Here is a 13,373-nt window from a genome sequence, read left to right as displayed (position 1 = left end):
GACCTTGTTTCGGAGCGAGAGTTTGTTTTTGGAGTTGAGGAGCCAGCTCATTCGCCTTATCTTAGATTTGATGTTGCTCGTTACTGCAGAGACGTGCTTACTAAATGTAAGTCGTCTGTCGAGAGTGACACCTAGGTACTTGTGTTGACGATATTGCTCTAGAAGCTCACCATGAAGAAAAAGTCCGGGGCATGAGTCCTTGCGTAGAGTGTGGGTAACCGTGGCGCACTTTCCAGGGTTCACTGCGATGTTCCATCTACAAGCCCAGTTTTCAAATCGCTTGAGGTATTCCTGCAAGAGGTCAGTTGCCACGTACACACATTTGTTTTTTGCAAGGATTGCCGTGTCGTCAGCAAACGTGGCCACCAGAAGGTCCTGCCGATCATTCCGTCTGCTTGCATTTGCTGTGGGCATGTCATGTGTAAACAGGCTATATAGCGTGGGACCCAAGACGCTGCCTTGTGGAACGCCCGCTTTTATGCGTTTGGTTTGAGAGGCTACTCCATCCTGCACCACTTGAAAGGTTCTCTCAGTTAGGAAGCTCGCAATGGTGCTAAATAGCTGCGGATTCAATTTGTCCTTTATCTTAGAGAGGAGTCCTGCGTGCCACACCCGGTCGAAGGCTTCTTGGATGTCAAGGTATGCTGCCACCACATACTCTTTCCTGTGAAAGCCGTCCAAAATATAATTTGTGACCCGATGTAGTTGCTCAGGGGTACCGTGTTTGAGTCGAAACCCAAACTGGAACTTCGGGATCAAGCGTTTTATTTCCGGGGTATCCAGGACCCTTCTGAGGATGCACCTTTCCAGAATCTTACCAAAGGCAGGCAGGAGGCTGATGGGGCGATAGGATCCCAGTTGATTAGGGGGCTTTCCGCTCTTGTGCAACATGATTATATGTGCCTTCTTCCAAGCCACTGGAAAGTAACCTAGCCGAAGAGCTGCATTAAAAATGGCGACGAGAAAAAGCACCGCCTTGTATGGCAGTAGCTTGATTGTCTGGTTGTCCAACCGATCTTCCCCAGGGGCTTTGCTGCTTTTTAATCTCTTCATCTCCTGCTCTACTTCTTGGAAGGTGATTGGCGATACAGGGAGTGACATTTGGAGTGGCGCCTCCAGGATTTGCGCGACTCGCTGTATCCTTGCATGCGATGCGGTCTCAAACGGCTTGAAGCGCTCCTCCAAGTTGCAGGCAAAGGCTTCGGCTCTGTCCATTGGTGATCTGGCCCAGGTGTCATCGGGAAGTCGAACGGGGAACTTTGGCGCAGCTTGCCGCTTGTATCGACTGCTAAGTTTCCACAGCGCGAATTTGGAGCTCTCGTCTGCCGTTGCTTCCTCCAGCATGGTGTCTGTGGCATTTCTTTTCGAGATAATCAGCTCCTTCCTGACCCTGTTAGCAATACGACGATAGATCCTGTCAATCGTGGGGTCCTGGGTACGGACATACTCCCTCCTCAGTCGCTTTTTTAGGGCGAGAAGACCTTCCAATATGGGGGAAAACGTCCTTGGCCGCTGGCTTGTAGGGGCTGAGTAGATATGTGCGGGCGCAGCGTTGGCGGCTGCGGCATGTACTTGGTCCAACAGGGTTTGTACTGCAGCGTCGACGTCCTCAACTGACAGAATCTGCGTGTTTAGGTTGATCAAGCTATTTAGTTCGGCCTTAAATCGTTGGATGTTCGACCCAGGGAGGACAAGCCTGCGCTTTTTTGGGATCCTTTGTGCAGCCGTGTTGATCGTTGTGAGGAGTGGCAGATGGTCGGAAGATAGATCATACTCTTCGCGAACCGATAGTACGCTGTTGGGGATGCCCTTGAATATAAAAAAGTCGATACAGGAAGGCGTACTTTGCCGGTTGTACGGAAAGTGGGTAGGTCTACCGGTGGCCAGTACCTGGGCTGAGCAGGGAGTGAGCGCCTCATGGAGCGCAGTGCCTCTGCTGTCAGCTCTGTAGTTTCCCCACAGTCTGTGCTTAGCGTTGAAGTCGCCTCCAACGATGAATTTGGGGCCAAGCTGGCCAAACAGGGAATCAAATTCCGCTCGGTTCCAGGGGATGTTTGGTGGTAGGTATGCTGCCGCAACGAGGATTTCGCCCAAGGGAGTCTCCACCATGATAGCAGCCAGCTGTGTGTCGCTGGAGGTCACTGTGTGTAGATGGTAGTGTGCTAAATCCTGCTTTGCCAGCACTACAGCACCACCTCTGGCTCGTCCTGTAGGGTGATCCGCACGGTAGCAGACGTACCCCTCCATTGTTAGGTACAAGTTTGTGTGCAGATGTGTTTCTGAGATGAGCATGATGTCTACATCATGCTTTTTCAGAAAAAGCTTGAGCTCGTTAGCATTTTGGAGGATGCCACGAGCGTTCCACGATCCGAGACGTAACTGGGTAGCCATTATTTGCGGCTTTTTGGGAATCTAAGCTGCGGGGAACCTTGCGCATCCTTTAGCTCTTTAATGCTAACCAGAATGGTTGCAACTGCGGCATTCAGTGCTGCAATGGACTGCTGGAGGTTTTGAAGGATGCCTCCAAGGGAAGCGTCTTGCTCCTGAGGCCCTTGCAGTGGTTGTTGGAGCTGCATTGGATTGACGGTGGGCTGAAGAGTGCGCGCTGGGGGTTGGCGGACTTGTACATGATGGCCTGGCCGTAGCGCATCAGCATACGACAGGCCCTGTTGCACAATTCGGGAAGGTACGAACTGCTGAGTGGTTCTTCGTGTATTTTGAGGATGGCTATATCGTGTAGGAGGGGAGACATTGATGGCCGGCTGCCTGGCATTTAGTCTCACCTGATAGCTTTTGCATCCTTTATAGGAAGCAGCATGGTTTCCCTCGCAGTTGGAGCATCGCAGGTCTGCCACTGTTTTGGCCTGGCACTGCTCGGAGTTTGTCCAATGGGACTGACCGCACCTACCACACTTGGGCTGTTTGAGACAGTAGTTTTTGGTGTGGTCGAACTCGAAGCAGCGGAAACACTGCCTTATACTATTGTTCTTCCTCGGAAGCTCAATAGTGACCCGTTGGCGGCCAACCTTGTTGAGCCGCAGCGCTTCCCTGTTGTTAAGAGACTGCTTGAGATCGACAAACCAGAAGTTGCGACTTGGAAAGTCGTTGGTGGAGTCTGCATCACTTGTTGGCTGTCTGGCGCCCGGGTTGTAAAGGTTCGTCACAATATGGCCGTGCGATGTAAAGGCAGCTTCAATCTGGCTTCTGGGAGTGGAAGCGGCCAGATTTTTAACCACAACGCGGTATGGTCTGTCTTCCTTTAGGCAGAAGTGGGTAAATTGCACTCTCACTTCAGTGAGCTTGCGGACAATTGCTCTGTGGGTGTCGGCATCTTTGGCGTAAATTCTTAGATAGCCAGAGGGAGAGACCTTGAATTCATAGGCGTCTGCGCCCACTGCCTGATCTATGGTTCGCTCCATTGCGACAATATCGCTGACTCCAGGGACTGTTATCGGCCTGGGTTTGGAGATCTTTTTCGCTGATTGTTGTTGGTCTGTGACTGGAGGCGCTTCGTCGGCAGTGTCCATCTCGCCGTCATCGATTACAGAGGCGTCTTCCTGAGGCTCAAGGGAGGCATATCTGTTGCTAATTGCCGAAGCGGTACTGGGAGTTGCGGGCTTAGCTCCAGCGCGGCTGGTGTTGCGGTTATTTAGTTGCTTCCCTTTTTTTACGCCTTCGGATAATAATGTAGTCCCACGCCGTTTTTTTGCGGAAACCGTTTGCCAATCTACCAGTGGCTCTTCGAAGGCTGGCGTAGCACCTGCGTTCTTTATGGGAGGCAGAGGGGGGTTTGTGACACAAGAACCAGCTGCCTGGGTGCCATAAGGGGTGGACTGCAAGGTCGGATTGGCGGCTTTGGGGCGGGTCCCGATGGGCTCTAAAGCGGCGCGGCTTGTGCCTGTTGAGGCAGATGTCCTGCAGCCGCTGCTGGATGACGCTGTGGTTGTGGTGGTTGTTGCTGTCGTTGTGCTGACAGTGCCGTGCTGTTGCGGTTGCCAAGTCGAGCATTGCTGGGTACCGGCTGACAGCGAGGTGGAGGCGCCGTTCCGGTTTGCACTACTGGCGAGCACGTTGTTGTAATATTGGTAAAAATCTTCCAGTGGCCTGCTTCCGTCGAGGCGATCGACATTAGCGGCTATATTTGTAGGGGATATAATTGAGCTGTTCGGCAGCGGGTAGATTGGCGAATGAATTTCTTCGTTGTTTTGGGGTCGGTTGTTTGTAGCCATTGTTCTTTACTTTGTTATAATTTTTTCCCCACAGGGAGAAAAAAGAATAAAAAATAAAAACAAAACAAGTTTTTTACACTTAATTACAAAAATAACCCGTATTTTTGTAACAAGTGATTGATCACAAATTGTGACTTTAGTGTCAGCACTGTCACTGCAGTGACTGTTTTGCCAGCACTATCAGTGCAGCTGCAAGCTGAAAGCTCTCTCGCGAAAGCTTTGCTGCACTCGCGCACACACACACGCACTTGAGTTGCGATCAGCTGAGCGCAGCTTAAGTTTTGCAAGAACTTGTTCTCACGCACTGCACGCGGTAATTTTTTTGTTAAAATATTGTTAATTTGTATAACACTCCGGCTGCCAGAGGCAGCAGTTGCGTATAGTTTACCCACTATAAGCGGGATTTGTATGGATTGCCCTGGGGCGGGCTTTATACAGTGTCACTGTCACTTTCTTGGTTTATGCCTGCTGCCAGCGGTGCACTAACGCGCACACACACACGAGACTGCAATTTTCACGTCCGATCTCCAGAGAAACACAAACGTAAGTGGTTATCGATATATTGGACAGCAAAGTTTAACTTAAAGAATGCCTTAACAAAATCTTAATATTAATTTCGCATGTTTTCGATTAATGTTATCGATATATTAGAGAGCAAAACAAAATTTATAAAAAGGCCATAACTCTCGAAGCAGAGTTTCAAAACCAGTGTTCACTCGCATGTTATCGATTGCTGTTATCGATATATTTTTCTTTGAGCTATCATTTTAAAATTTGTTCTACAAATTTTAAGTAAGCTTTGTACTATTTCCAGGTCTATATTATCTCTATCCTAAATAGATGGGTATCCCCTAAATGAATAATCCCCATCTGCTGAAGTTTTTAAATACCACTAAGACCGGATAACTTCTGGATATATTTAAAATCCTGATTCTCCACGTTTTCGCAACACTGTGCACTGTGGTTGAGCATATGAATCATTCGACTGAGTGTGTGACAGCATTGTGAAAGACAATCAAACGGCACAAACAGGGTGAGGGATGCAGGGAGTTCATCGGGGGCCATTCGGGCAACGGGTGCAACAATGCAGGGCTAAAAATATCAACCGAGTTTCAGTTTCAACCGCAGTCAAGTGCCTTACAAGGCAACGACAATGTCTTTGCAACCCTGACGGAAAAGCTTTGGAATTGTGCGATCCCAAGTGCGATATGTGTCATGTAAATACATATATACACTATATATAATTGTAATGCATGTATGTAGTTGCTATGTAAATCAACTAAAATTGCGCCTAACTTTGCAACGGTGTCGTTTTCGCTACTTATACCCTGTAAAGTTGTCATTTTAAAGGGCATCTGCGGCTGTTAGCTGATCAAAAACATTGTTTATGCTATATTACTGCAGGGTAACATTTAACCCAGTATATATACCATATATACCATTATACCCTATAAATGTGACACTAAAGGGCTATCTTAGTTCTATTGACTCAGTAAGCACAATTTATCCCTTAGTCAATTTAAATGTGCTTCATATTCATTGAATTATGCCCTATATACTATTTCTAAAAAGAGTATTTTACCCTGGAGTCAAGTTGCAAGGCCGCAATTCACACAGTTAATACCCACAGTTAAAACAGGGTAAGCTCATAGTATGAAGGAAATGTCTTCCTTACAGATATCTAAGCATATACAGGGTATTGTTTGGTCAAATAAAGCAGCATAATATTGCCGCTAATACCCCATAAACATAAAATTGTTTGCAAGCTTTTTGCTGTAACCAACTAACAGGGTATCCCCTAGTCGTTCATTTGCACTAACTGGTTCTTTGCAGCCACCGACGACCTCGACTAGTCAAATACTCTTGCCATTAGTGGAACGTGTGCCTTTGTGGCACTAATATAAACATCTACACATACTTGTACGCGATGTAAACATCTGAAAAAGTTGCTCCTTATATAATCTAGCGGCACGTAACTGGCGTGCAATAAAATGGAAATGTAGCAGGCCACGGAGAGTACGTGCTAGTCAACGTACACAGTGGGCAGAGAGTATAATTCGCCAAGAAACAACTGACGACGACGAGTCAATTACATTTCAAGGCTAACCGACGAGAGATAAACAAAGCGAGTGGCTTAAAAGCGAGTAGCACCGGAAATATTCGCTACACTTGAAATACACAAACGGCAGCCATAAAAGAAAACACGAGATTGATTAGAAAAATAATCAACAAAACCCGAGCTAAATATGTGTAGCATTTGCCATCTACCATTTTAAGTGCTGTGTGAGATATTTCGCTTTAATTCGCTGACCCACTCGCAAGCTCTCAGCTTGCAGTTGGCAATTTAATGGCCATTCGATTTTCAGCAGACACAGCTAAAAATTTCCACACACTAAAACACAGTTGGAAGTGCTCCAAAGTCAGTTTGCGTGCAGTGCTGCCAAATTACACGCGGAATTTGGCTTTTAAAATAGCGGGTAACTTTGTTGTTTACGACTTTTTAATCTTACAAAAATTATGGGCAAGACCTAAAGGCAAAGCATTTATTGAAACTTTTAAAAAGATTTCATATGAATATTTAAAAAAAATAATAACAGCAAATTCTTTTGACTAATTGTTATTTAAATGAATAGCATTTTGAAGACTGACCGTTGCCTCTTATACAGTTGTTATAATTTTTATTAATTTGTTGTCCAGGTTTACTGTATTTACTAGTTTCTGCTGGGCTATTTCATGGGTATTTCTGAAGTTTTTATATTCAAACGTCTAAAAAATATAACTAAGCACTTTTGCAGAGCCAAAAATTCTAAAATGTTTCTAATGCGTTTCACTTCGATTCACATTTGTTGAAGTTGCAATAATCAAATTATTAAAGTATTTCATACAAAAATTGTAGTATTAAGAAAAATGTCTATATATTTCTAAGAAATATTTCTAGCTTTTTCCAGCTTTTAAACTCGCTTTAATTACAGCGGCAATTGGCAGCACTGTTTACATGCAGCCAAGAATTTAAGCAGCGCCATCTGTTCGGCAAAGGGAGAGAAAAGCAACCAGTAGCCAATTAGACAACGCTAAATGGCAGGGGAATCCCACGCGGCTGTCAAGCACATCAATATCAATGTCCGCCATCTGCAGTTATCTCTGTGGCTGAGTGAGTGCTGTGGTGTGTTGTGTTGTGGTGTGGTGTGGTGGCCACTTTTGGCGCAGAGGCGTTGAAGGCCCTCTGTCAGTGTTTGTCGCACAAAATAAATTCAACTTGGCACTGGCTGGAGGAGGACAAAAGGGCAAGCGAGCGGGCGGTCAGGCGGCTGCTGCTACTGGGCTTTTGTGGGTTGCGGATGCTATCCGTAATGGCGGCCCACTGGCTGGGCTCTATCCATGAATATTTTAATAATGCACCACCCCGCCCAGTGCCCAGCTGCAAATTGCTGAAAAAGCCTTGAGCTCCTTTTGTTGTCATGTAAAATGGCCGACTGGAATGGTTGGGAAAATGCATTGCAAAGCCCTCTGGCTGGGCCAGCGGGTTTAGCGTGGGCCGCTGCTCCACTCATTGGCATATTGGCCAAAATGCCGTTGCCACCCACTCGTGCCCGGTTCAAATGTGCGCAAACAACATTCTGACAGGGCAAATATGTTTTCGACGCAATAAATCTCTGCTGCGTAGGCGCCGTTGCCACCCGTCGCTTTCAACAATACTAGGCAGGGCCCTATCCGCTGACTGCTCACTCCATGGGGAACCAGTTCCCCACATTAAAAACAGTTTCGAGTTCCCGTTTTTAATTGGAACTCGCATCTGCATGAGCAGCATCAGCAGCATCAGTGGCAGCAGCTTTCCAGCTGTGGAACGGCGCCTGCCACCCACTGCACGCTGCAATTGGGTTGCCAGATCGTTGGCTAAACTGCATAATTCGCACTCTCAAATTGTAAGTATTGAGCAGATTATCCCATATATGTATATATATATAAGTATATAAATGTATATACATACACATACGTACATATATTCCATTATTTATAGAATATAAATCTTGATTTCAAGGCAAGGCAAAACAAACTCAAACGAAACGAATGAAACAATAAAACAAACGGCGATTACAACAGCGACACCTTTTGTGCATTTGCCTCAATACCAAAATCGACAACAAAAACTGCGCAATTATTGCCAATCAGGCAGAGTGAGATAGTGCGATCGAACAAGAATGTGCGGGGGAGGGTGGTGGCATATTAAGAACGCAAGAGCGAAAGAGAGCGGCTAATGGGAAGAGTTTTATTTGCTATTGCTGAATTTTACTCGTTATGCGATTCACATTTTCCAAATGTTAACAAAGCGTGTTCGAGTTGCACACATGCATGTAAGTATATACATATATATATATATATATATATATATATATATATATATATATATATATATATATATATATATATGTCCGTATAGCTATGTGCATAATCAGGTAACTGAATTATCAGCCAGACTGGATTCTGACAAGAAGAGCCTGACAAATGCGGAAAAGCTTCAACAAATTGAGACGCTAAGTGTTTCTGTGTGTGTGTGTGTGTGTGTGTAAAAATAGCTGGGAATTGGGCACACAAATAGATTTACATATATATGTATACATTAAATGTATGCTTTAAGTTTAGATATATAAATATATGTATGTATATGTATATTTGTCATTCATATATACGCAGTTTATTTATATGTATGCATATTTGTGTTTGCCTTTGTGAGTGCGCTTTATACACACACATTTATGTACATATATACATTTGTATCTATATGCTAGAGATGGCACGAAATGATCACAAATTTTGGGCAAGAACAATTTAAAATTGAATAAAAACAAAAAGTAACTGTTGTATATGTCAGATCCTACATACAAGAGAGAGAGAGAAAGAGAGAGAGTATCTACTTTCTAGAGTCTAATTTTCAAGTCGTTTTTAAGCTCGTCCGTAGTTGTGTCACGAAAGAGGGCACGATTTGTGCTCCTCTCTAATAGAAACATATGTACACAAGTATTTAATTGCCATTACGCGACGCGTTTTCGTTGATTTTTTATTTGGTTTTTGTTTTTTTCTTTTATTTCATATTATTTACCTTTTGCTTGACTGTTTGTTGTTTTAGTTTTTGGTTTTGGAAGAAAAAACGAAAAGTCCAAAAAGGGCCCACACAGCTGACAACGTTTGGTGAAAGTCTGCCCCGGCCAATCCACTCCCCAACACTGCCCGGCCACAACGACGACCTTTGCAGCCATACGGCGGCTGGGACGTGTTTATGTTGTTTCATAATCGACAAATTTACATATCTACAATTTGACCACAAGACGTGCAGCTGATTATCATGTGTATACACTTATGTACATATCTACGTAAGTGTGTGCATGCATATATGTATGTGTGTGTACAATTCCCCTAGTTTTAAGTATTTGTCAGCTGGTGGGCAGTTGCCGTTAAAGTCGCTCATGTCTGCAACTGACACACCTGAGAAAGTAGCTCAGCGCGGCTCAAGGGGGCGCAGACGTAGGTCAGTGGCAAGCGAGGCGAGTGTTGGGTAGCGTCTGACAGTCTCTCCCTCTCTCTCTTTCTCTCATTCTGCAGAACAGTGCTGCCAACTTTTGCGCAAGCAAAAGCAGCTAGAACTCTAGCAGGAATAAAAGTCTGAGCCGAAAAAGCCAACAAACAGCCTTTTTTATTTAACTTTTTGTTATTTTATTTGTCATATATATGACTAATATTTTATACATGCTCTGCTCGTATTTGGCTTATTTTTTGCCATATTTATATTTACTTTGTTTTATAGCTTCAGATGATTCACGAAAAGAAATAGTTGTAAAATAGTTACTTTGTTTTATCCGCAATCGCAGTTTTAAAAATAGCCTCAGTGCACGGGACAAAAAAAGCGGAACCGACAACATTGATCGCATTTGCCGTGTGTGTGCATATTGGGGCCTTATCTAATCAACAAGTTGCTTTGGCAGCCAGATGGTGACGAGCAGCGCGACTGCTGCTCGATTGAGGCGCAACAATTTGTCTGCAATTGCCAACAGTTACCGCAGCAACTGGCCCAAAAATACTTTAGGCCGCGCTTAAAAAGCTGTCTGACAGGTTTTTCGCCTTTACAGTCATGTCGTGTGGCCGGCCGGTATGCAGCTTGGAGCTCGAAGCTCGACGCTGAAAGCCAATGCTAAAATGCGGCTGAATGGCAGTTCCTGCCACAGAATGAGGCGGCAATGTTTAGGGGAGTGTAGAGAGGGCTGGGGAGGTGTGCCAGCCGAGGCAGGAAACATTTTAGCATTGAACATGCACAACAATTTTGTCTTGGACTTTGAGTTGCTTTTGTTTGCTGGCAGTGAAGCAGAAGGGGGAGCAAGGGGAGCGCGGACAGCAAGGGGAATGCAGTGCAGTTAAGTGAAGTTCGTCGCCTCTGTCGGTCGGTCGGTCGGTCGCTCTGTCTGTCTGTCTGCCTGTCTGTCTTTCTGGCTGTTTGTCATGCCAAAAGGGCCAGCAATGAGGCATTTATGCGGCTTTCCATTTACATAGTCGTAATACTTATTTATTTCGCCCGCTGTTGCAAGTCAAGTTGCTGGAGCCGGGCGAACGGGGGAAGGGGGAAGAGGGGCAGGTCCACTCGAATGAGTCATGCAAACGGTGCTGGGGAGCATTGGCCAATGCCAGCGCCAGCTTTAAAAGCTGCATTCAATATAATTTACATATGCTGCGGCGACTTGTCATGAATGCAAAGAAAAACCGAATCCGAAAAAACAACATTTTTGAAGGAAAGTGCCAGAAACTTTGGTTACATGCAAAACAAGAATAAACAGTTATTTTCGAAGTGCGCCGAAGCTTGAATACCCTTGCAGATGTCAGTGTTGTGTAATGTGCGAAGTAAATGCAATTTCATTTAGCTTTTATTACTTTCATGTTACATCATGAGTCTGTGCAGCTTAGATGTTTTAATGTTGAGCTAGCAAACGGAAAATCGTTGGTTCAAAACCCCAAATAGGGCCTAAATTAAAAACAAAACAAAGAAATTAAAAATGAATGCGAAGGTATAGACGCAAAGTAGCAAGTAGAATGATGATAATGAAATTTGGAATATATATGTAGTTGTCCTTGGGCTTGCATTAGCGATATGTCGAAATCCAAAAGAAGTGTTTTAATTAAGCAGAGGAAAGCTTCTAAGTTGATTTGGAATAGTTGAATATGCACTATCTGTAAGAAAGAGGCAAATCTATGACCAGGTTTATGGGAAAGAAATGAATATCAACTCAGGCTTAACGATTCGAAAATTCCCTAACCAATACATATTGCAAAAAAATTATGATGATACCCTCAGGAAGTGTATCTCAATAATGTCCAAGGAAAGTGCCAGCAACGTTGGTCACATGCAAAAAAATTAATCGTAAATGTTATCGTTGATCGATAGGCAAATGAGAGCGTGGAGAACGCAGCGAATGCCCGCATGTTGCCCAATTGAGGTGAAACAGGCGACGAGCTGGCAACGTTAACAACAAGAACAACAACTAGTTTATATGTGTGTGTGAGTGTGGAGAAACTGGGGCGCAATCTGCGTGTGGAATGTGCATCAGCTGGGCCCAGTTTGCCCGAGTGCGGAAGCAGGCAGATTGAAAGCAATCAAATAATGAAAACGAGGTGTAGAGTTTGGAGAGTGGGGGGGAAGTGTGTGCGGGCGTGAGAGCGGAAGTGCGTAAATCAAGTGGAAAAACAAACGGAAAAACAGAAAGTGGGCAACTCCGCGACAAGCAGACAGGCAGGCAGCTAATGTGCCAGGAGATGACCTCAATTTGCATTTAATCGGACAAAGTGCTCGTGAATAGTGCAGCAAAGCGCATAAATCGCAGCCAATTTTGCCAATTATTTGGCGTTTAGTGCCAAGGACAAAAACAAACTGAAAAATCAATTAGCAGCGGTTGGCCGAAGATGAAATACCCTTAACTAACAGCCGAACAATAAACCGAACCGAACGTTAACATGTTTTTTTTACTGCCAATTTAAATTTTATTATTAATTTACAACGAAGAGAAATTTATTACTCCGCATATGGAAAACTTTTTTATTTAATAATTTCGTTCAATAAAAATTTGTAAATAAAATAAATTGAATTGATTTATTTGAAATTGAAAGCTAAAAATTGGAATGTAATTGAAAAGTTGAAACTAAATTGGAATGCGCGAAATTTCGGTTCAAATTAATCGATGTAGCTAGCCAGGATTACGAGCCAGGGGCATCGCATCGAAGCTAATAGACAATATACCCCATTATCAAAGGGTATAAAGTGCATTGAGAGCACGTAGCATGCACCACACGACGTCTTATTCTGTTTTCGGGGCTTTGCATGCCAGCCCAAATTAGAAACGCCAATGCCAAAATAATTTCATTTGATTTCAGACCAAGTGGCTCTGCCAATTGAAAGTTTGTCTGCGATTTGCATTTCCAAATTGGTGGCTCGACACAAATGGTGAAACGAAATTGCTTTCGCTTTCGCTGTTAGCCGCAACGACCCCGCCCCCGCCCGCCACCCCCTTCACTGACTCCCTCGCTGTGCAGCGGACAGGTCTAATCGGTGCGGTGATGTGTTGTGGGGTCGGTCAATGCATTCGAACCGAATTATCGGTCAATCACTTCAGCACACAGATTGCAGCTTATCTGCGGTAAAGTGAGCGTTTATATGCACATTAAACAGCATAACAGCGAGTAGCGAGAAGGGGGAGAAGCTGAAATTAACTGAAGAGGTGGATATGAAAGCACACACAGGTAAAGAAGAAGAGATAGCGATCAAGGCGCAGCTGTAGCGAATAACGTGAATGAAGTAAAGAGTAACGAGTAGATTGTTGTTGTTAATAGTAACGAGTCGAGTGTTAACCGAAGTGTGTAATAAGGAAGTGCTACCATAAGGAACAAGTGTAACTGCTCTCTTATAAGGGTAAGACCAACGAGTGACAAGTTAATTGTTTACTTAAAAGGTAGCGAGTAAAATCGCTGCTCGTAATGCGTTGTAATAAAGTAATTGCTATCTCACTTCAGCGAGTACAAGGTATAGAGCAGCGAGTAACTAGTAAATGATTACCAAAGATAATAAGAGCCTTAGCAAGTAAGAAGTAACGAGTGCGAATTACGCCTAAA

The 13,373-nt window shown here is 44.3% G+C and overlaps 1 protein-coding gene across 3 annotated transcripts in view; it reads right to left on the bottom strand.

The window, feature by feature from the left end:
• Window positions 1-13,373, bottom strand: part of drongo (Arf GTPase activating protein drongo) — a 30,528-nt gene that overhangs the window by 15,913 nt on the left and 1,242 nt on the right. The window lies entirely within an intron of this gene.

Source organism: Drosophila virilis, chromosome 4 (assembly GCF_030788295.1).
Source record: "Drosophila virilis strain 15010-1051.87 chromosome 4, Dvir_AGI_RSII-ME, whole genome shotgun sequence".
Classification (NCBI taxonomy): Eukaryota; Metazoa; Arthropoda; class Insecta; order Diptera; family Drosophilidae; genus Drosophila; species Drosophila virilis.
This window is presented reverse-complemented; position numbering and strand designations above follow the sequence as displayed.